Source organism: Tamandua tetradactyla, chromosome 25 (assembly GCF_023851605.1).
Source record: "Tamandua tetradactyla isolate mTamTet1 chromosome 25, mTamTet1.pri, whole genome shotgun sequence".
Taxonomy (NCBI): domain Eukaryota; kingdom Metazoa; phylum Chordata; class Mammalia; order Pilosa; family Myrmecophagidae; genus Tamandua; species Tamandua tetradactyla.
This window is the reverse complement of record NC_135351.1, coordinates 21702005-21723451: the sequence shown is the minus strand read 5'-3', so window position 1 is coordinate 21723451 and position 21447 is coordinate 21702005. Positions and strand designations below refer to the sequence as shown.

Genomic DNA, 21447 nt, shown 5'->3' with positions numbered 1-21447 from the left:
ATCCAGAAGGAAACAGAAACTACCAGGGTTTTAAAGGAGGTGTCTCTGTCAAAGCCATTGAGAAGTGCACTGTGACCAGATCCCTTGGCTGGATGGTTCAAAGAGGGACAGATGGACCGAAAGATTATGGAAGTAGGTTAGGCAAGCTAGCCAAAGGACTAGGGAATTACTACATTAGCATTAAGTATGAAAGAGTTGGGTTTTAGGGCAGTAGAGAATGAGCAAATTTCCATTGCTGAATCACAGAGCTCTTTTCCAGAAAGAAGGACTCAAGAGACAAGCTCAAATTACAGATAAAAACTGTTCAAAGTGGTTTCTTATCTTAAAGATTCTATATTTGGACCAATCATGAAGCAAATGAGGTTAAGAAATGTTTATGTTAGAAGATTTGCATGCAGAACACTGTTTTCCTCTTCTTGGTTTCAGGGCAGCCAGACAGAAAAAATTAAGTGTAATTAAATATAAAAAGTATCAATTAGCACTGATTCTCCCATATACAGAGAGAAATGACCAGTTGGGAACGAGCGATCTAATCCTCTCTCAGGCCTCATAAGGAAATGGAAACCCAGACATCCATCTAATCACATGGGAAGACATCATAGGAAAATGAATGGAACCCTATACACAGAGGATTTCTTTTTCAAAGCAGCCCTTATTCAGCAGATCATTTCACTAGCTAAAGTAATAATAGCTGATGTGCTAACTTAAACTCACACAATGTCACATGGAATTTCAGTCTTAGTCTACTTATCACTGGATATTTAAAACCTTTATATTTAACAAGAGTGAGCATCAATTAACATCAATTTCCACTGTTACTAGTTTTTACCAAGCAGATTCAACTACTTCCCATGGTACAGCCTCCATTCTCAAAACTTCATACTCAGTGCTGAATGGGATATTTCTAGATTATAATTTTTTGTTCTTTCTGCAATTATCTCCAATGGGCCTTTTGCCATTCTGCCTGCCCCACTTTCCTCTTCTCCTTGTTCAGTGAGAATCACATTTGTGTATTGTGGATGCCAGTGTTCTCGAAAGGATTTCCCCAGAGCACTAGTGTCATAGCATTTTATACTTGGCATAGTCTCTCTTCACCTTCCCCACTCCTTAATAGCCACCCTCCCCCGAATATACATATAAATATATCCAGGCTTTTAGTAATATTCTAAATAGAGGACAGATGCTTTACCAAGAGTGATATTAAGTTTAACAACAACAAAATTAATTCCGGGGTTTGTAAAAGAAGTTGGCAAATCTCCCTTAACTAAGCCAGCACAAACCCTACCCACCCACCCCGCACTTCTGAGTATGATTGACTTTATGTTGGTACCCAGATACCTCTAGTATGAATGAACCCTGTTCTTCTTACATAGACCCTGCCTTTAACACCTAAATAAAGCTCATGGCAGGAGGGCTAAAGTTTTTTCTGTCGTGTCACCCTCTGTGTCCCCAAATCTGTGTACACTGCTGCCTGTTTCCCTGCCATTGCCTGCCCTGTCATCCTCGGTGTGATGGTCAGCCTTATGTGTCCATTTGGCCAGGCTCTAGGACCGGTTATGTAATAAAACAGTAATCTAGTGTTCCTGGGAAGATATTTTGTAGCTGTGGTTGATGAATACAGTAAAGGAGATTATTCTCGATGTAAGTGGGCCTCATTCAATCAGTTGAAGACTTATGAGCAAAAACTGAAAATTCCTGGAAGAACAAATTCCGCCTCAAGATGGCAGCATCAAAGCCTATCTAGCCTATTCTACAGATTTCAGCCTTGCCAACCCCCACAATCATATGAGCCAATCCCTTAAATTAAAAAAATACACACACACACACACACACACATATACCTACATACGTGTGCGTTATATATATGCTACACACACAAACACAGTTACTTCTTGTCATTCACGGTAGTTATAGTCTAAAAAGTCACCAGGAACACTGAATTAGTGAATCCTATTGTTCTATGAGAAACACAGTGTTAGTTTCTGTGAGCCTCTGATCATAATAGTTTTGACAGTCAACACATAACCATGTTTTATGGGTGTTTCTGTTTAAAGGCATCTTATTTAATACATATTATTGATTCACTAACACTGAACTCATGGCCAACAGCACCAGAACTCATGCCTGAATAAAGCTTAGCTAACAGTTGTATTTCCTCCAAAAGACACATCCCAGTCTTCTTTCACATAGGAACACTAGACAGAACTATGTCGGGTGGGCATTTTAAACAGCAAACTCACCAACAAAAATCACAAATATTTGTTAAATGTGGCACTCAATATACCATGAAAAGCACATTTGTTTACGTATGACAGCTGAAATAAGAAGGCAGAGTATCACTTTGTTCAACCCCAACTGAGAACTTGGGTGTGGGCAGATTCCAATATTGTACAGCTCTGTACATGTCTTTAAATTCTGTACAAGTATGATGAGTATTGATTGTGGGTTTACAAGTAGGCAAATTCATCAATATGGATCCTTAAACAATGAGGATCAACTATATGTGTGTATTTGTGCGTGCACACAAGTGTGGGTATGTGTGCATGTATATATAAATCCTACTGGTTCTTTTCCTCTGGAGACTGTTACAGATTTTGGTACTAAAAGTGGGATGTGGGCAATGGTTGGCTAGGCGGTTAGGGACTGTTAAGTAACAAATAGGAAAATCAGTGATAAGGAGGTCTGGGCTTATAGACAGACCTCTCTGAACAGGCAAAATCACGAGGACATTTGTGTCCCAAGTGAATGCTCACTAAAGGGTGATCTCAGCAGAGGAGAATATTTTAGTAATAAAGTTGATAGGAGGATCCATTCTGTGGATACCAGCCAACCTCTTTCCCCAGTCACTCCTGCCATTGCCCGATAGACTCATGAACCAAGTGGCCATGGCAGGAAGAAGGAAGGTTACGCATGGACTCAGCCACATGGACTTCCACTTCCCAAGGTCTAGCTGGCCAGAGCCACTGCTGAGTGTTCACTCTGCCAGAAGCAGAGAAAACAACGGTGAGTCTCCAATATGGAACCATTCCCAGATATTTTGTAACTGCTATGTTTGCAGTTATTGAATATGTGGGAAGTCTTTTCACTGGGGCTTCTGATCCACTGCACTTCTTCCTGAAACTCACACTGTAGTCTCCTGGGGATGCTCCCCTACAGTCCTGAAAGGCGTGGAACCCACCAGCAGTCAAAGATCATGTTAGCTAGGGGCTGGCCTCACTCAACCCACTCACAAGACCACCAATACCCACTGATCTCTCCAAGGCAACAGAGATTTATTTTATTTACTTGCAGAGCCATCTTTTATTTTTCTGCCAGAAGTAAACTCTTTGCCAGGCAGTAGAATATCCTTTGGACTCCACCCCATGGTGAATTTCCTCTCCAAATAATCCTCATGCACCTTTCCTTCAGTGTCTCCCACACCTGCCATCTTTGCTATTTAGTCTATTGTGACATTTATTTGCCATGAGAAAGTTCTAAAAGATTCTTGTATTTCCACTTTCCAGAAGACTCTGAGATCATCCTTTCCATCTGAACGTATCAGTCTTCATGGTCTAGCCTTGTTCACTTCCCTGTTCTGTTTCCATTTTTCCTCCCTTAGAGCCCTAAGTACCACAAACTAAGTGGCTTAAAATAGCCAGAACTTACTCTCCCACAGCTCTAGAGGCCAGAAATGCAAAAAATCAAGGTACCTGCAGGGCCACACTCCCTCCAAAGATGCCATAGAGAATCTTTCCTGCTTCTTCCAGCTCCTGGTACTCCATGCATTCCTTGGCTTGTGGCTTTGCCAAATCCTGCTTCCATCTCCACATGGCCTTCTTCCCTGTGTCTGTGTCAAATCTCCTCCCGACTGTCCTCTTGTAAGAACATAAATCATTGGATTTAAGATCCACCAAGATAACTCAAGATGATCTTACCTCAAGACCCTTAACTTAATTAGATCTGCAAAGACCCTATTTAAAAAAATAATAATAAGGTCACATTTACAGGTCCCATATCTTTTGGGGGACCACTATTCATCCACTTTAAGCCCCCACTTTAACAGCCCTGGCTTGACCTTCCTGCTACCTCCTAATTTTCCCCTAGGTTCAGGGAGTAGATTCACTGAGTTCGTCTACTGCGTGTTGCATAGACTTGAGTGAAATCTGTTCCCTTTACCCAAAGCCAGTAGATACTGTTTTGCCACAAAGAGAATTGCCCCCAGAGCTCCAGTTCCACATGCTAGCAATCTATGGTAGTGTGAGGTGGGGAACATAACAGAATGTTACTTGATTTTTCCATCTGTGCCAGTTTGAATCTGTGGTGGACCCCAGAAAAGCCATGTCCTCTAATTGTCATGCCATACTGCTGGCTGGGAGTTTTTGGATTATCTTCATGGGGATGTGACCCACCCAATTGTGGGTGGTAACTTTTGATTAGGTGGCTTCCATGGAGTTGTGACTCCACCCAATCCAGGTGGGTCTTGATTAGTTTGCTAGAATCCTTTAAAAGAGAAAGAATTTTGGAGAAATCTTCAGAAAGCTACAAGAACCAAGAGAGCCCTCACAGCCAGAGATCTTTGGAGATGCAGAAGGAAAACGTCCCTGAGATAACTTCATGAAACAAGAAGCCTGGAGAGACAGCAAGGAGATGCTGCCATGTTCACCATGTGCCTTTATAGTTGAGAGAAAAACCCTGAAGATCAGAGGCCTTCTTGAACAAAGGTATCTTTCCCTGGATGCCTTAGATTGGATATTTCTATAGCCTTGCTTTAATTTGGACAATTTTATAGCCTTAGAACTGTAAATTTGCACCTAATAAATTCCCATTTTTAAAAGCCATTCCGTTCCTGGTATATTACCTTTTGGCAGCTAGCAAACTGAATACCATTTCTCTCAGGAGAATGGAAATTTTATCTTTCTCTTCTCTTACCTTCCCTAGAATTCTGTGCACAGTGCTACAAAATGGTATTTTCCAAATGGTATTTTTGGATCTGCAGAACAGGAGACCTTGTTAGGTATTCCAGAATTACATTCTCTAACTGGCCATGCCCAATAACTTAACTATAGGCACTGGGACACCTGCAATAAAGAAGCTTGCTTAACCTCATTTAAGCCAATATTTCCCAACTCTCTTGACCTTAAAGGTCTGTTTTTGCAGGGTATTTTTTAAGATCTTTATGTTAATGTGCTGCCAAATACAATTTGGGAATTTTTTTTCCAAATATTGGGGGTATCATGAAATTAATATCACATAAGAAGCAATTATTGGCCCCGCAGCAGCCGACCCGCCCGCCCTCCTTCTCCCCTCTCTTTCTCCGCCGGCCCACTGCGCGGCGCCCATGCCCCGCAGCAGCCGACCCGCCCGCCCTCCTTCTCCCCTCTCTTTCTCCGCCGGCCCGCCTCCTCCCCCTCCTGCTCCGGCCGCTCTCCAACCACCACGGTGCCCTCTTCCCCCGCCTTCACCGGCTCCTCCACCACCAGCCCCTCCACCACCAGCCTCTACAGCCTTGCCGCCCTCACCTTTCCTCCTCCAGAACAGCTACTGGGGGAGTGGAGATAATACAGAGCAGCTCCCGGAGCCACGAGGGAGATCAAAGGGACGGCGTACCCCATCCTGGAACGGCTGACTATCTGGGAGAACCAGCTCCGGTGAGATCACCAAGGGGCACGGGCTTTCCTGGGTGGGACGGCAAGCGACCGGAGTCCCTCCCTTCCACCTTCCCAGGCCAGCTGGTAGAATTGGACAGGCGGTCCCCTTAGGCCGCGGCGGCTGGTGCCCCCATCACACGAGGCCCCCCGGAACAACTGAGATAGTTGGGTCGGAAATCCCCAGACTGCGGAGAACAGTGACCGGGGGATCCCTTCCAAACACGTGACTCCCCCATCGGCTGGGAATAGTGCACTCTCCCGGGCTGCGACAGCTGGCGCCCTCCCGCCACGCTTGGTGCCCCGGGCCGACTAGCTAATTCGGCCGGATGCTCTCCTGTGCTGCGGCGGCCGGCGACCCTCCCCGCATTCGGAACCCCAGGCCGGCTGGCATTCTTCCAAGACGCTTCGGCTGCCGAACCTCCCCTACGACGAGAATTTTCCAGAGTTAAAGGACCCATAGCAACTTTCACTGGTGGAACCCGTAGACAAACGTGTGCCACGAGCGCCACCTACTGGGCAGTTTAAGAAAAACAGAACCCAGAGATTGCACAGAAAAATCTTTCAACCTGTGGGGTCGAACACCCAGGGAAATCTGACTAAATGTCCAGACGCCAGCAGAAGATAACAGATCACGCTCAGAAAATTGAACATATGGCCCAGTCAAACGAAGAAACCAATAGTTCAAATGAGATACAGGAGCTGAAACAACTAATGCTGAATATACGAACAGAAATGGAAAACCTCTTCAAAAACGAAATCGATAAATTGAGGGAGGACATGAAGAAGACATGGGCTGAACATAAAGAAGAAATAGAAAAACTGAAAAAACAAATCACAGAACTTATGGAAGTGAAAGATAAAGTAGAAAAGATGGAAAAAACAATGGATACCTACAACGACAGATTTAAAGAAACAGAAGATAGAATTAGTGATTTGGAGGATGAAACATCTGAATTCCAAAAAGAAACAGAAACTATCCGGAAAAGAATGGAAAAATTTGAACAAGGTATCAGGGAACTCAAGGACAATATGAACCGTACAAATATACATGTAGTGGGTATCCCAGAAGGAGAAGAGAAGGGAAAAGGAGGAGAAAAACTAATGGAAGAAATTATCACTGAAAATTTCCCAACTCTTATGAAAGACCTAAAATTACAGATCCAAGAAGTGCAGCGCACCCCAAAGAGATTAGACACAAATAGGCGTTCCCCAAGACACTTACTAGTTAGAATGTCAGAGGTCAAAGAGAAAGAGAGGATCTTGAAAGCAGCGAGAGAAAAACAATCCGTCACATACAAGGGAAACCCAATAAGACTATGTGTAGATTTCTCAGCAGAAACCATGGAAGCTAGAAGACAGTGGGATGATATATTTAAGTTACTAAAAGAGAAAAACTGCCAGCCAAGACTCCTATATCCAGCAAAATCGTCCTTCAAAAATGAGGGAGAAATTAAAACATTCTCAGACAAAAAGTCACTAAGAGAATTTGTGACCAAGAGACCAGCTCTGCAAGAAATACTAAAGGAAGCACTAGAGTCAGAACCGAAAAGACAGAAGAGAAAGACATGGAGAAAAGTGTAGAAAGAAGGAAAGTCAGATATGATATATATAATACAAAAGGCAAAATGGTAGAGGAAAATATTATCCAAACAGTAATAACTCTAAATGTCAATGGACTGAATTCCCCAATTAAAAGACATAGACTGGCAGAATGGATTAAAAAACAGGATCCTTCTATATGCTGTCTACAGGAAACACATCTTAGACCCAAAGATAAATATAGGTTGAAAGTGAAAGGTTGGGAAAAGATATTTCATGCAAATAACAACCAGAAAAGAGCAGGAATGGCTATACTAATATCCAACAAGTTAGACTTCAAATGTAAAACAGTTAAAAGAGACAAAGAAGGACACTATATACTATTAAAAGGAACAATTAAGCAAGAAGACATAACAATCATAAATATTTACGCACCGAACCAGAATGCCCCAAAATACGTGAGGAATACACTGCAAACACTGAAAAGGGAAATAGACACATATACCATAATAGTTGGAGACTTCAATTCACCACTCTCATCAATGGACAGAACATCTACACAGAGGATCAATAAAGAAATAGAGAACCTGAATAATACTATAAATGAGCTTGACTTAACAGACATTTATAGGACATTACATCCCACAACAGCAGGATACACCTTTTTTTCAAGTGCTCATGGATCATTCTCAAAGATAGACCATATGCTGGGTCACAAAGCAAGTCTTAACAAATTTAAAAAGATTGAAATCATACACAACACTTTCTCGGATCATAAAGGAATGAAGTTGGAAATCAATAATAGGCGGAGTGCCAGAAAATTCATAAATACATGGAGGCTCAACAACACACTCTTAAACAACAAGTGGGTCAAAGAAGAAATTGCAAGAGAAATTAGTAAATACCTAGAGGCAAATGAAAATGAAGACACAACACATCAAAACTTATGGGACGCAGCAAAGGCAGTGCTAAGAGGGAAATTTATTGCCCTAAATGCCTTTATCAGAAAAGAAGAAAAGGCAAAAATGCAGGAATTAACTGTCCACTTGGAAGAACTGGAGAAAGAACAGCAAACTAATCCCAAAGTAAGCAAAAGGAAAGAAATAACAAAGATTAGAGCAGAAATAAATGAAATTGAAAACATGAAAACAATAGAGAAAATCAATAAGACCAGAAGTTGGTTCTATGAGAAAATCAACAAGATTGATGGGCCCTTAGCAAGATTGACAAAAAGAAGAAGAGAGAGGATGCAAATAAATAAGATTAGAAATGAAAGAGGAGACATAACTACTGACCTCACAGAAATAAAGGAGGTAATAACAGGATACTATGAACAACTTTACGCTAATAAATACAACAATTTAGAAGAAATGGACAGGTTCCTGGAAAGACATGAACAACCAACTTTGACTCAAGAAGAAATAGACGACCTCAACAAACCAATCACAAGTAAAGAGATTGAATTAGTTATTCAAAAGCTCCCTAAAAAGAAAAGTCCAGGACCAGACGGCTTCACATGTGAATTCTATCAAACATTCCAGAAAGAATTAGTACCTACTCTCCTCAAACTGTTCAACATAATCGAAGTGGAGGGAAAACTACCTAATTCATTCTATGAAGCCAACATCACCCTCATACCGAAACCAGGCAAAGATATTACAAAAAAAGAAAACTACAGACCAATCTCTCTAATGAATACAGATGCAAAAATTCTCAATAAAATTCTAGCAAATCGTATCCAACAACACATTAAAAGAATTATACATCATGACCAAGTAGGATTCATCCCAGGTATGCAAGGATGGTTCAACATAAGAAAATCAATTAATGTAATACACCATATCAACAAATCAAAGCAGAAAAATCACATGATCATCTCAATTGATGCAGAGAAGGCATTTGACAAGATTCAACATCCTTTCTTGCTGAAAACACTTCAAAAGATAGGAATACAAGGGAACTTCTTTAAAATGATAGAGGGAATATATGAAAAACCCACAGCTAATATCATCCTCAATGGGGAAAAATTGAAAACTTTCCCCCTAAGATCAGGAACAAGACAAGGATGTCCACTATCACCACTATTATTCAACATTGTGTTGGAAGTTCTAGCCAGAGCAATTAGGCAAGAAAAAGAAATACAAGGCATCAAAATTGGAAAAGAAGAAGTAAAACTATCACTGTTTGCAGACGATATGATACTATATGTAGAAAACCCGGAAAAATCCACAACAAAATTACTAGAGCTAATAAATGAGTACAGCAAAGTAGCAGGCTACAAGATCAACATTCAAAAATCTGTAGCTTTTCTATACACTAGTAATGAACAAGCTGAGGCGGAAATCAAGAAACGAATCCCATTTACAATCGCAACTAAAAGAATAAAATACCTAGGAATAAATTTAACCAAAGAGACAAAAAACCTATATAAAGAAAACTACAAAAAACTGTTAAAAGAAATCACAGAAGACCTAAATAGATGGAAGGGCATACCGTGTTCATGGATTGGAAGACTAAATATAGTCAAGATGTCAATCCTACCTAAATTGATTTACAGATTCAATGCAATACCAATCAAAATCCCAACAACTTATTTTTCAGAAATAGAAAAACCAATAAGCAAATTTATCTGGAAGGGCAGGGTGCCCCGAATTGCTAAAAACATCTTGAGGAAAAAAAATGAAGCTGGAGGTCTCGCGCTGCCTGACTTTAAGGCATATTATGAAGCCACAGTGGTCAAAACAGCATGGTATTGGCATAAAGATAGATATATTGACCAATGGAATCGAATAGAGTGCTCAGATATAGACCCTCTCATCTATGGACATTTGATCTTTGATAAGGCAGTCAAGCCAACTCACCTGGGACAGAACAGTCTCTTCAATAAATGGTGCCTAGAGAACTGGATATCCATATGCAAAAGAATGAAAGAAGACCCATCTCTCACACCCTATACAAAAGTTAACTGAAAATGGATCAAAGATCTAAACATTAGGTCTAAGACCATAAAACAGTTAGAGGAAAATGTTGGGAGATATCTTATGGATCTTACAACTGGAGGCGGTTTTATGGACCTTAAACCTAAAGCAAGAACACTGAAGAAGGAAATAAATAAATGGGAGCTCCTCACAATTAAACACTTTTGTGCATCAAAGAACTTCATCAAGAAAGTAGAAAGACAGCCTACACAATGGGAGACAATATTTGGAAACGACATATCAGATAAAGGTCTAGTATCCAGAATTTATAAAGAGATTGTTCAACTCAACAACAAAAAGACAGCCAACCCAATTACAAAATGGGAAAAAGACTTAAACAGACACCTACCAGAAGAAGAAATACGGATGGCCAAGAGGCACATGAAGAGATGCTCAATGTCCCTGGCCATTAGAGAAATGCAAATCAAAACCACAATGAGATATCATCTCACACCCACCAGAATGGCCATTATCAACAAAACAGAAAATGACAAGTGCTGGAGAGGATGCGGAGAAAGAGGCACACTTATCCACTGTTGGTGGGAATGTCAAAGGGTGCAACCACTGTGGAAGGCAGTTTGGTGGTTCCTCAAAAAGCTGAATATAGAATTGCCATATGACCCAGCAATACCATTGCTAGGTATCTACTCAAAGGACTTAAGGGCAAAGACACAAACGGACATTTGCACACCAATGTTTATAGCAGCGTTATTTACAATTGCAAAGAGATGGAAACAGCCAAAATCTCCATCAACAGAAGAGTGGCTAAACAAACTGTGGTATATACATACGATGGAATATTATGCAGCTTTAAGACAAGATAAACTTATGAACCATGTAATAACATGGATGGACCTAGAGAATATTATGCTGAGTGAATCCAGCCAAAAACTAAAGGACAAATACTGTATGGTCCCACTGATGTGAACGGACATTCGAGAATAAACTTGAAATATGTCATTGGTAACAGAGTTCAGCAGGAGTTAGAAACAGGGTAAGACAATGGGTAATTGAAGCTGAAGGGATACAGACTGTGCAACAGGACTAGATACAAAAACTCAAAAATGGACAGCACAATAATACCTAATTGTAAAGTAATCATGTTAAAATACTGAATGAAGCTGCATCTGAGCTATAGGGTTTTTTTTGGTTTTGTTTGCTTGTTGGTTTGTTTGTTGTTGTTGTTTTTTACTATTATTACTACTTTTATTTCTTTTCTTTATATTAACATTTTATATCTTTTTCTGTTGTGTTGCTAGTTCCTCTAAACCGATGCAAATGTACTAAGAAACAATGATCATGCATCTATGTGATGATGTTAAGAATTACTGAGTGCATATGTAGAATGGTATGATTTCTAAATGTTGTGTTAATTTCTTTTTTTTTCTTTCCGTTAATAAAAAAATTAAAAAATTAAAAAAAAGAAGCAATTATTGTCCTCTCATTTCCAACATAAGAATTCACAGATCTATTTTAAGTAATCTTTGTATTATAAATATAAAATTCAGGTCTTCATCTGACCACTTTGGGGTTTTGTGCTTAGAGCTGAGCACACGGAATTGGCTTCATCTGTACAGAATGAATTAGTTATCAAAACAGCAGCAGAGCAACCCCCAAGATATTTTTGAAGGAAGGGACCCTTCTCTTCTGCTTTTTCTTTCTCCAGCAGCCTCCTAGCACCAGTGCCTCACAAGAAGAAACACTGACTGAATGTCCACTAAGAACAAGGCAGTGAATTGTAACACACCCAACCTGTACTAATACGCTCTAAATTATTTTTCCTTTTTGCAGACGTAGGATAAGATTTCAATAATTATTTGCATGTTTTCATTATGAATTAGAAACATTATGAGCTACAAAATCGCTCATCTGCATAAAAGTTTTCAGCAGGTCATCCGAAATTCTAGAACTTGGAAACTTTAAGCTCAGACACTACATATTGTTCAAAACTATAAGCACAACCTGGGTGCCAATGAAACTTGGCTCTCCCTCCGCTTACTGGGAAGGCAGGCTGGGGTGCTGGAATGGACATTGGAGTTTGGGGTCTGATTCCTTGCATAATTTCAGATAGATCTTGCTGAACTTGGAGTTTTGTTCTGCAGTCTCCAAATATACAAAAAAGACAGATTAATCAATACCCCCACCTTCATAAGGTAGTTGCAGCTGTGATGCTTAAATGAAAAAGTACACTCAATCAGCAATATCTAGTAAATAGTTTTGGGTATCTATTCCACAGCAGGCTCTGTGTAGACATTGTATTATCTCTGACATGCACAGAACAGGGACCCTATCCTCACACAGGCACAGATAAGGCAGTGCCTGAAAAAGCTAAAGCTCTAAACAAGTTATGATATTCGTATGTTAAATAGATTTGTTAATGTTAACACATTTTCCTAAGATTAAGAATATTTTTAAATCCCCAGCCTTAGAAATTTAGGCTTTGTTCTTACCGGATTTGAAACAGATTAGCAACATTAATGGTTTTGTTTTTTGTTTTTGTTTTTCTTTTTTTGCAAAATCTCCTTAATTTAAGCCTTCAAGATGAAAGAATACAACAAACATAAAACACTGCAAGAAAATTTCAGTACTAGAGTTAGGTTTAAGAACTTTGTATTACGACGGTAACAAAATCTACAGAGCATTTTTATAAAGGGAGGGCGGTCAAAATTTCCATCCAGCCTTTAGAAAACCACATTCGCATCAGGGGGAAATTAAGAATATAACAAAACAGATGTTGGGTTGCTGAAGGGTCACTGGGCCCAAGGTATCTGGAAGGCAAATCAAATCTAAAGACAACGTGCAGAGACTTTTAAGTCAAATCAAGAAGGTACTAAAAATAAAACTGAGAAGCTCACCTGGAAATTAATACCTTTTGTCACACTGCTCTCATTATAGTCACTAGGGTAATAGAGAACTAGACTCCAAGTCAGGCCAAACGATGCAGAGCCAAACACTGATCATGGCTCCATTTTATTGGCCCAATTTTACTAAGACCCCCAGTGTATTTTGGAGAATTTGACTAAAATGTCTCACAGGCTGGCATGCTGTATTGAATGGTTACGCAGCTTTCCCCAGTCTATTTTCCCCAACTCCACTGTTAACTGAGTCAAAGGAACTAACACTTTGAAAATCGGATGTGCCTCACTCCCCGGGTGCGTATGTTGCTATGTAACAAAGAACATGCCAGTTCATCTCCCTCTAGCACTAGATACAGCTGGAAGGAAAGAAAAGGAAACCCATTTTAAAGCTACTCTCTATTTCAGACTCTGAGACTGCTCCGTTTAGGATGTAAAATATGCTTACTTTAAATCATCTTTGTTGACACAGCCACAAACTTCAGCAAATACTGGAACCAGACTCAACTAGATTTCTTTTAAACTTTAATATGTGAGCGAACATCTCCCTTTGATTTTTGCCTAATGTTCATCTGCTATAATTTTTAACAAGTTCTAAAAAGGAAATCATCCAGCATTCTCTATTGTGCATTTTATGGTAAAAATGCCGAGTGGACGGTATTTATCCATTTCAAGCTATCGTAAATTGTGCCTCTTCTTTCTCTCAAAATCATTATCTTATAGTGATCATAGTTCTCTTTATATTTTATAAGTAGTCCTTCTCACACCTGTAACGTTCTCTGACTCCCAAAATGATCATTGGACCAGCACTTTCAGGAAAAAAAAAAAAAAAAACACAGAAGCAGAATCAAAGCTGCAGTCAGCGGGTGGGGAATGGGTTTGGAAATCCATCTCGTTTTTCAAAGATCCCTAAATGTGATCAGATCACAGCTGGCTGGGAGAAATGTGCTGTCCTGTGTGCAACAGTAAAGGCTCATGTCCTCTGGTTTATGTCCTCGGGCTTTCTCTCTGACCTGATGTCATAGAGGAAGCCGAAACCCCTGCACTGAGAGCTCTGAGGGGCTTCTTCCTCCCCCTGTATAACCTTGGGCCAATCCCTGGTAACCACTCTGAGCTTCAGGGTCCTTTTCAGTAAATTCTGGATAATACTTCTTTGCCTGAAACTTGGAAGTAGACCCTTCCCATTTTAGAGTTATGAACATAAAATTCAAAATTCAAGTTTACTAACATTGTATTCAAAGTCTTGTTCCAATGCAAACATTCCTGCATTCTGCATACAGCTTAGACTCCAACAAGCGGGAGGACTCGGTAACCCTCAAATATACCCCATACTTACTCATCTCAATATCCCTGTACCAGCATCTGTTTTTCTAGATTGGCCTCCTATCTATAAAATTCAGGCCCGGCTCACTGCATTAAGCTTCCCCTGATTTCCTCCAGTTCTTTCTCCCTCGTGTCCCCTCCTTTCTTATGGAACTTTTCATATCTCTATGGTCTAGTTATTTATATATAACCACATCTCCATTGTTAGATCTAGGCAAAGACTTCGGTTTAGCCATCATTCTGTCTCCCTCTTCTTCCCATACCAAGGCCCAGACAGAGCCTCGATTTTTAACAAAGGTTTATTAAATATTTATTAGATTAATAACACACCTTATACAGTTACTTCACCATCCCAGATTCTCCTCCTTTAAAAGGGTCGATACTTGTTAACTAGTTTGAGTCCATTTAAAAAAAAAAAAAAGGAAAGCAAAAATTCATTATGAGATTAATAATGCTATATGTTAAGCACAAGCCATGGGTACAGGGACATCAGACTCTTGTTTCTTCCAGCCTCGTGATTCTAGTTACTAAGCTTCTTGGGGAAAACAATGTATATGTCTTGCAAGGGACCTCACACATCATCCACTAGCAGCAGTTCTTTAGCACATCTCCTAGACCAAACTTAATCACAACGCTTCAAGATTGCTCTCCACCCAGAACAGGTGAGACAGTCTCAGCCTCTTTGGTACCTGGAGCTCTAGATTCTCTTTGCTATATGAAGCACATTCAATACTACAAACACTGGGGTCATCGCGGCGGGGGGGGGGGGCGCAGGGTGACAAGAAAAGTTTGGAGAAATGTCAACCCTGAAGTCAGATGGGGTTCAATACATTTTAACATGCCTGTTTTGTGAGATGACACATTCCTTCCCCAGAAAATAACAAGGCTACAAAAGATATGTTTACTTGCATAGAAGCCAACCATCTTTTTCCTTAAAAAGTCACATGTGACTTTACCTATGTAATAAATATGGCCTTCAGGAAGGAGTGGGATCGGAAGTCCTGCGTTTGAAGTCTCAGGCTCCCAGGATACACTCACATTCCTATTCTAGCTCTTCCTGCACAGGACAGCACACGAGGCTCTCTCTAGTCTGGCCCTAGGTACCTCGGCATACTTGGCACCTAACACATTGAGCAGCTCATCATTCTCTTGATATATCTTCCTCTTCTCAGCTTTAAGCCTTTGTTACAGCCACAACACCCTTCCTTCTCTTTTCTGCTAGATGAAGCCCTTTAAGGCTCAACTTCAACAGTATCTCCTCTCTGAGTCCATCCCTGAACGTCCAAGTGGGTTATGTGTCCCTGTATCTGTGTTCACATAAGCCTTTATTTAGCACTTGTAACGTCATGTATTTGGTAGCTGGGTACCTACGTGGCTCTTGCCATCCAGAAGGACAATGAAATATCCATCCTTATATCTCCAGACATGAGCATGGCACCTGACACATCATTGCGCCCACTCAAATCTCCTCCCAATTCTATGGTAGGGAACTGTCATCTTGAAATGTCTATTCAGGCAAAAAGTAAGACTACGAATTTCCCAAGCCTCCTTTCATCTAGGTAGGCTCATCTACATAGCTCTCCCCGTGGAAAAGTGAGGTGAAGTGATATGTGCCTCTTTGAGGCCAAAACAGTTAAGAAATAGTTGTGCCTTCACAGTCTCTATTTCTCATGCCACCAGCAAGAAGCAGAGGATTCCAAGGTCATAGGGGATGGCAGGGCTACAAAATAGAAGGAGCTGGAGTCCTTGAATCACTTAACTCACTGCATGGACCAAAGCCTCCTCCCAACCAGGAACACCCTTTTCAGACTGTTACATGAGCAAAGAAGGAAACTTCTATTATGTTGAACAACTGAAATGCAGAAGTTGATTCTTTTTTGGGGGGGGGGAGTTAATTTTTAAAAGAAACTTTATCCTAACTAATACAGATTAATTCTCAAGAATAAATGTTTTATTTAACTGAATAATTGCATGTAACACACAGTACTTGTCCTTATTCCTCTAAGGCCTAAATCATAAAACAAGGACAAAGGAGAGGGACGGAAAGAGAATGGGAGGGAAAAGAAAAGAGAGGGAAGAAGAAAGAAAAAGATGTATACATGAATTACAGTCAAACTGCCACCTCAGAGGTAACTGTCAGCTACCTATATGCTCACCAACAATTGGTTAAATCTGCCCAGAATGGGGTTTTTGTTTGTTTTGCATGGGCAGGCACCAGGAATCGAACCCGAGTCTCTGGCAAGAATTCTACCTGCTGAGCCATCGTGGCCCACCCCAGATTGGTTTTTAATATTGCTGCTATATCCACAGTGCTTAAAACAGTTGCTGAGACAAAGTAGGCATTCAATAAATATGAGTCAAAGTAATTAGTAGGTAAAATTATGAAATTAATACCATACCTTTGTTTCCTTATAAAATTACTCCCAATAAATCAAATCCCACTAAACCTAGAAATTATGGCATTTAGCAAGTATGAATTAATTTCTCTCCCCAGAGAGCTGAAAAAGCAACACATATGCACTTGAAGACCTATGATGTGGCAGATGCTCCAAGGAATTCATGTTCCCTGGAAGCTTTCTTCTAAAATGATAACGTATCACTTGCTATTAAGAACTGATATGTAATGGTTGATACTGCATTAGATAAAAGGGAGCATTACTTTTCCCTTTCTTATCCTATTGTCCAAAAACAAATTACTTATTATTGTAAGAAATCTGAGAAAAACTTTCATAAGATATTTTGGGGGAGGGAGAAAGGAGAAATTTCTGAAACAGAATTTAAAAAGAATCCACCTAGAACATCAAGGAAAGGGAGAAGAGAGAACATGTGGTGATGAGACCAATTTAATCTACATCCTCTGGTTCGATGGTCCAATTATCGCAGCATATATATAAAGCTAAATTTTGCCCAGTCCTGCTCATCAGACAACAGCTCACTGTGTCTGTTTATCTCTAAACCATTCCCCAGTTGTACAGTAAATCTGCATTTCCAGAGATGGTCCAAAATAGAAATCCATGCAGGCTAAATTTGTTTTGGGACATATCAGGCAACAGCTAGAAATTTTTAAAATGACCAACTTGTATTCCACCGAGGCCCTGAATGAATTGATTAGGAAAAAGCTAAAAATTGAATAGCATTTTTTTGGAAGAGGCTAAGGTTAGTGTCGCCAGTGAAAATATGCAACTACCAAGAGAACAGCCATCCATCAGAGCTATTTCCAAATAGAAATGGGGGGAAATGTGATTAAAAGGCAAAAGGGGATATCTTATTTTCCCTCTCTATATACTCCTTTCTAACTAGGTCAATAATATACGATCAAAATGAACTTCAACACCCATGACACCCCTCCACTAAAGTTATGATAAGAGATGACAGGGTTTCCCACCAGCCAGAGGTTATTTCTCCATTCAGACCAACTTTGATCAGAAGATGAGTAAGGGACTCTGCAAAAGGGCTAACACTCAATGGACCAATCGCTTGTGATTGATTGTGTTATAATATGGAGTGTGTGGTGCTGCCTTTGAGAAGGGTCTCTCTTGAGAGACAAGCCTAGCTATTGTTTGGCTGCTCTCAGGCTAGTGAGTGCCCTGCGGTAACCCTCGTGCTCTGAAATACTCATATTGGTTATTTCAAAGTTGGGTGCAGAATTGTGCTTTCCCGTGTCTGTCACTAATGACTTGCAGCTGTTGCTAATCTGTGCCTCTGATTTCCTTTGATTACTATGTGTATTGATGCCTGTGGTAAATAGGCATCTGCCAGGTGCCAGCACAATCAGGGGAAAAATATAAAAAGTTCCCTGTTTCAAATTCAATGTGACATTGTGCAAGTTGAGAGGCAGCCATTTAACTATTCAGAGGAAACAGCTTCCTGGGGCACCTCCGGCCAGGGACATTCCTCCTATTCTCCCCCCACCCCAAGGATGATGCTGCCTTCCTTTAGGATTGTTTTCCGCACGAGGGTTTCCATACCACATGACATCAGCGAAGGGAAATCTCTAAGATGGGTCCTAATGACCCAACTTGCAGCTCCGTGGCAGATAAACTTTAAGGAAAATCTCTTGCCCAACAAATTCCCCGAAGCTTCTCCACGACAGCTGTCCTTTGTTTTTTTTTCCCCTCAGGAGGAATACCTATCTAGGAAGAGTCCAGGGTAGTATCACCTTACCCTTCAGAAGAAACAATGAATGTCTGAAAGAAAGCAAATCAAGACCAAAACTCAACACTTGCAAATACCATGAAATACAGCTTCCCTTGGGCACTTTTTATTTTTCTGATTCTTAGGAAAACTATAGGCAGTGGTACAGTTTATCCATGTCTTATTCTTATACAGCAATCTTAGGTATTGACAGGTTCACTGTTGTTTCCTGTTTTAAAGAGACAAATCTTCAGTTATTGATGCCCTTCCATTATTTTATTATTGCTAGGAAAAAGAGTGGGAGGCAGGGCTACCTCAGAGTCAGTCGTTAGGCTGCAAAATTAGGCACCACAAGGCAGTAGCCAGAGAATAAAGACTGATTAAAAGGAGCTTAGAATAGTGAGGTAGGGTAAAGCACAGAGAGACCTGAAGATATACTGACATTAAACAGATCACTTAAACCATACAAAGCCTGACATGAAAATGAACACCTGATGGACTTTTTTTTTTAACTCTGTGCTTTGGCAATTTTAAAATCCAGACTGTGGCTATGACGTTGATTTATAAACAGAGCTCAGGATGTTTGATCATATTCCATCAAACTAGAACAAAGTGTCCACTCTAGATGGCTAACCCCTTATGACTTCAAAAAAATAGGTCAATAAAAAGGTGTGGACCAAAAGCAGGTAAAAGCAGGGCATAAATTAAAAAGGACCTCATCTCTAAATCAGAATAATTATAAGATTAGGAAATGCCTCTTGGCTCAATGATTATGTAAAATGATTATGTACATCATGGAAGTCACCTGGATATTGATTTCATTCAGAAAGAAATCTGAGCCAAAGTACACATTAATAGTAAAGAAAATAAAGTGGCAAAATTGAGTCAACATTCTTGAAAAAGAATATTAGACCTCTCATTAGGACGATAAATACTTCAAAAATATCTCGCCACACAGCAATTTAAAGACAATGGTAAAAATCCCAGCTCCAAACTAGAAACGAGTTAACATCTAATGAGTATCTTGACAGATTGCAAAAAGGAAAGACTTTACTGAGATGCATAAAATGCTGCCAAGGGAACTGGATGCAGGTTAAGACATAAAAGAGATTTGACTCTTTTAATCAAAGGTTCAGAAAGTAGGCAAAAGTATCCCTCTTTCATTGAAACTCCACAAAAGAAATAGAATGAGATGAGGTATAGAGTTTATAACCACCCAGAAAACGAGTAGGAAAAGGCTAGCGAGAGTCACTCTTACTCTATTAAGACCAGTCCACATAGTCATTTCCCACCATCTCCGTGTCTGCAAAGGAATGCATGGAATGACATCATGAATAACGTACTGTCAGCCTCACCAACAAAGTACATGGCAGAGAAATCTTCGGTTGTTCACGTCCTTGTTGTGACCTCTTAATTACCAGTAATTTTTAAGGTTGGCTTTAAATTGCCAACAACACATCTCAACACAGTATATTCCATTGAGACCTGTAAAAGGAGACAACTTGCTGGAGCTCTGTCAAGGGACTGGATCCTACTCAAGCAATGTGGTTGAGCAGAATCATGCGCTGGTAGCAGGAGCTAATTACAGGCAAATGACATAACCAGCTTGTCTTTTGTCCAGCAACTCCCCAACCATCCTCAACAAAACTCTTGTTTTGACTTAGAGAAATCAAAGAAATCACAAAAGAAATCCACTAAATGTGACCTCACAGTTGTTATTTGGTTATGGCTTTTTTTTATTTCATTATTGGCTAAAGGTGTGAACATATCTAGTCATTAGTAATATCAGCTGTACAATTAATGCAGGTCATTGGAATGGCAATTGCCTGTTTTTGTGTACAAAACAATTGCCTATTTTTGTGTACAAAATAATTGCCTGTTTTTGTACGCACACACACACAGAAGTTTTGTGCCTAGGTTTTCAAAGTGTGACGCAAAGAGAGTAATTACTGAGAACTGCTCTACAAATTAAAACAAAACACCATAAAATAATTAAAACAGAAAAAGAAGTTTGAAAAATACTGGATAGTGTATGTTTCCTTTTATACAGTCACAAAGCCACTGAGGAGACCTGCATTCAATAACATTTAACATAATTTTTTCTAGAATTTTCTAAACTTTTTTCTTCAGGATTTGTATATTTTTTCGGAACATATGTGATGGAAAACTTCATACAAGCAATACCTACTTATACACCAGAAACAGTATTTTACGGACATGCTGTTTTAATATAATTCTTCATTTGTACCAAAATAGAACATTTCATTATTTACAAATTGGCAAATGTAAGGAGTATTTCTGTGACAAATTGTCACATTTATAGTTTGGTCCATAAATTGGCCATAATATTTAATTAATAAACATGGGCAAGTAGCTTAGTTTTCCTAGCAGCTGTGACAGATACTACACAATGGGCTGGCTTAAACAACAGGAATTTATTGGCTCACTGTTTTGAGACACTCGAAGTCCAAAATCCAGGTGTCAGCAGGGTGATGCTTTCTCCCCAAAGTCTGTAACACTGCAGTGCTGGCTCCTGACATCCTCTTGTGTACCTGCCTCCCTTATGCTCTACTACACCTTCCGGGTTCTGCTGACTTCCTGCTTTCGGGGGACTTCCGGTTCCTCTCCAAAGCTCTATATCTGAATTTCTTCTGCTCTTAAGGACCCGGTAATTCCCATTAACACCCACCCTCATTCAGGTGGGCCACAATTTAAATAAAATAACATCTTCAGGAGTTCCTGTTTACAATGGGTTCACACCCACGGGAATGCAGATTAAGATTAAGAACATCTAAATTGTGGTGCATAATTCAATATGCCACAGCAATAATCAAGATGAGGCCGAAATTACTGTTCAGCTGAAAACCCATGGTGTGATGTGTTCCATTTAAGTCTTTACACTTTACTGCTTATTTTATATCTGGTGAAATAGTTCATTTGTATTAATGAAATTGGGAAATGTTATGATTTATGCCACAGAGAATGTGATCT

The 21447-nt window shown here is 39.9% G+C and overlaps 1 long non-coding RNA gene across 1 annotated transcript in view; it reads right to left on the bottom strand.

Annotated features, from left to right (window-relative positions):
• The window catches only part of LOC143669017 (uncharacterized), a 166890-nt gene extending 145856 nt beyond the window's left edge, over nucleotides 1-21034 (bottom strand). The window contains exon 1 of the long non-coding RNA XR_013168652.1: nucleotides 20904-21034. This is a non-coding gene — a long non-coding RNA (uncharacterized LOC143669017). The remainder of the gene's footprint in view (nucleotides 1-20903) is intronic.
• Between the last annotated feature and the right edge of the window lie 413 nt (nucleotides 21035-21447).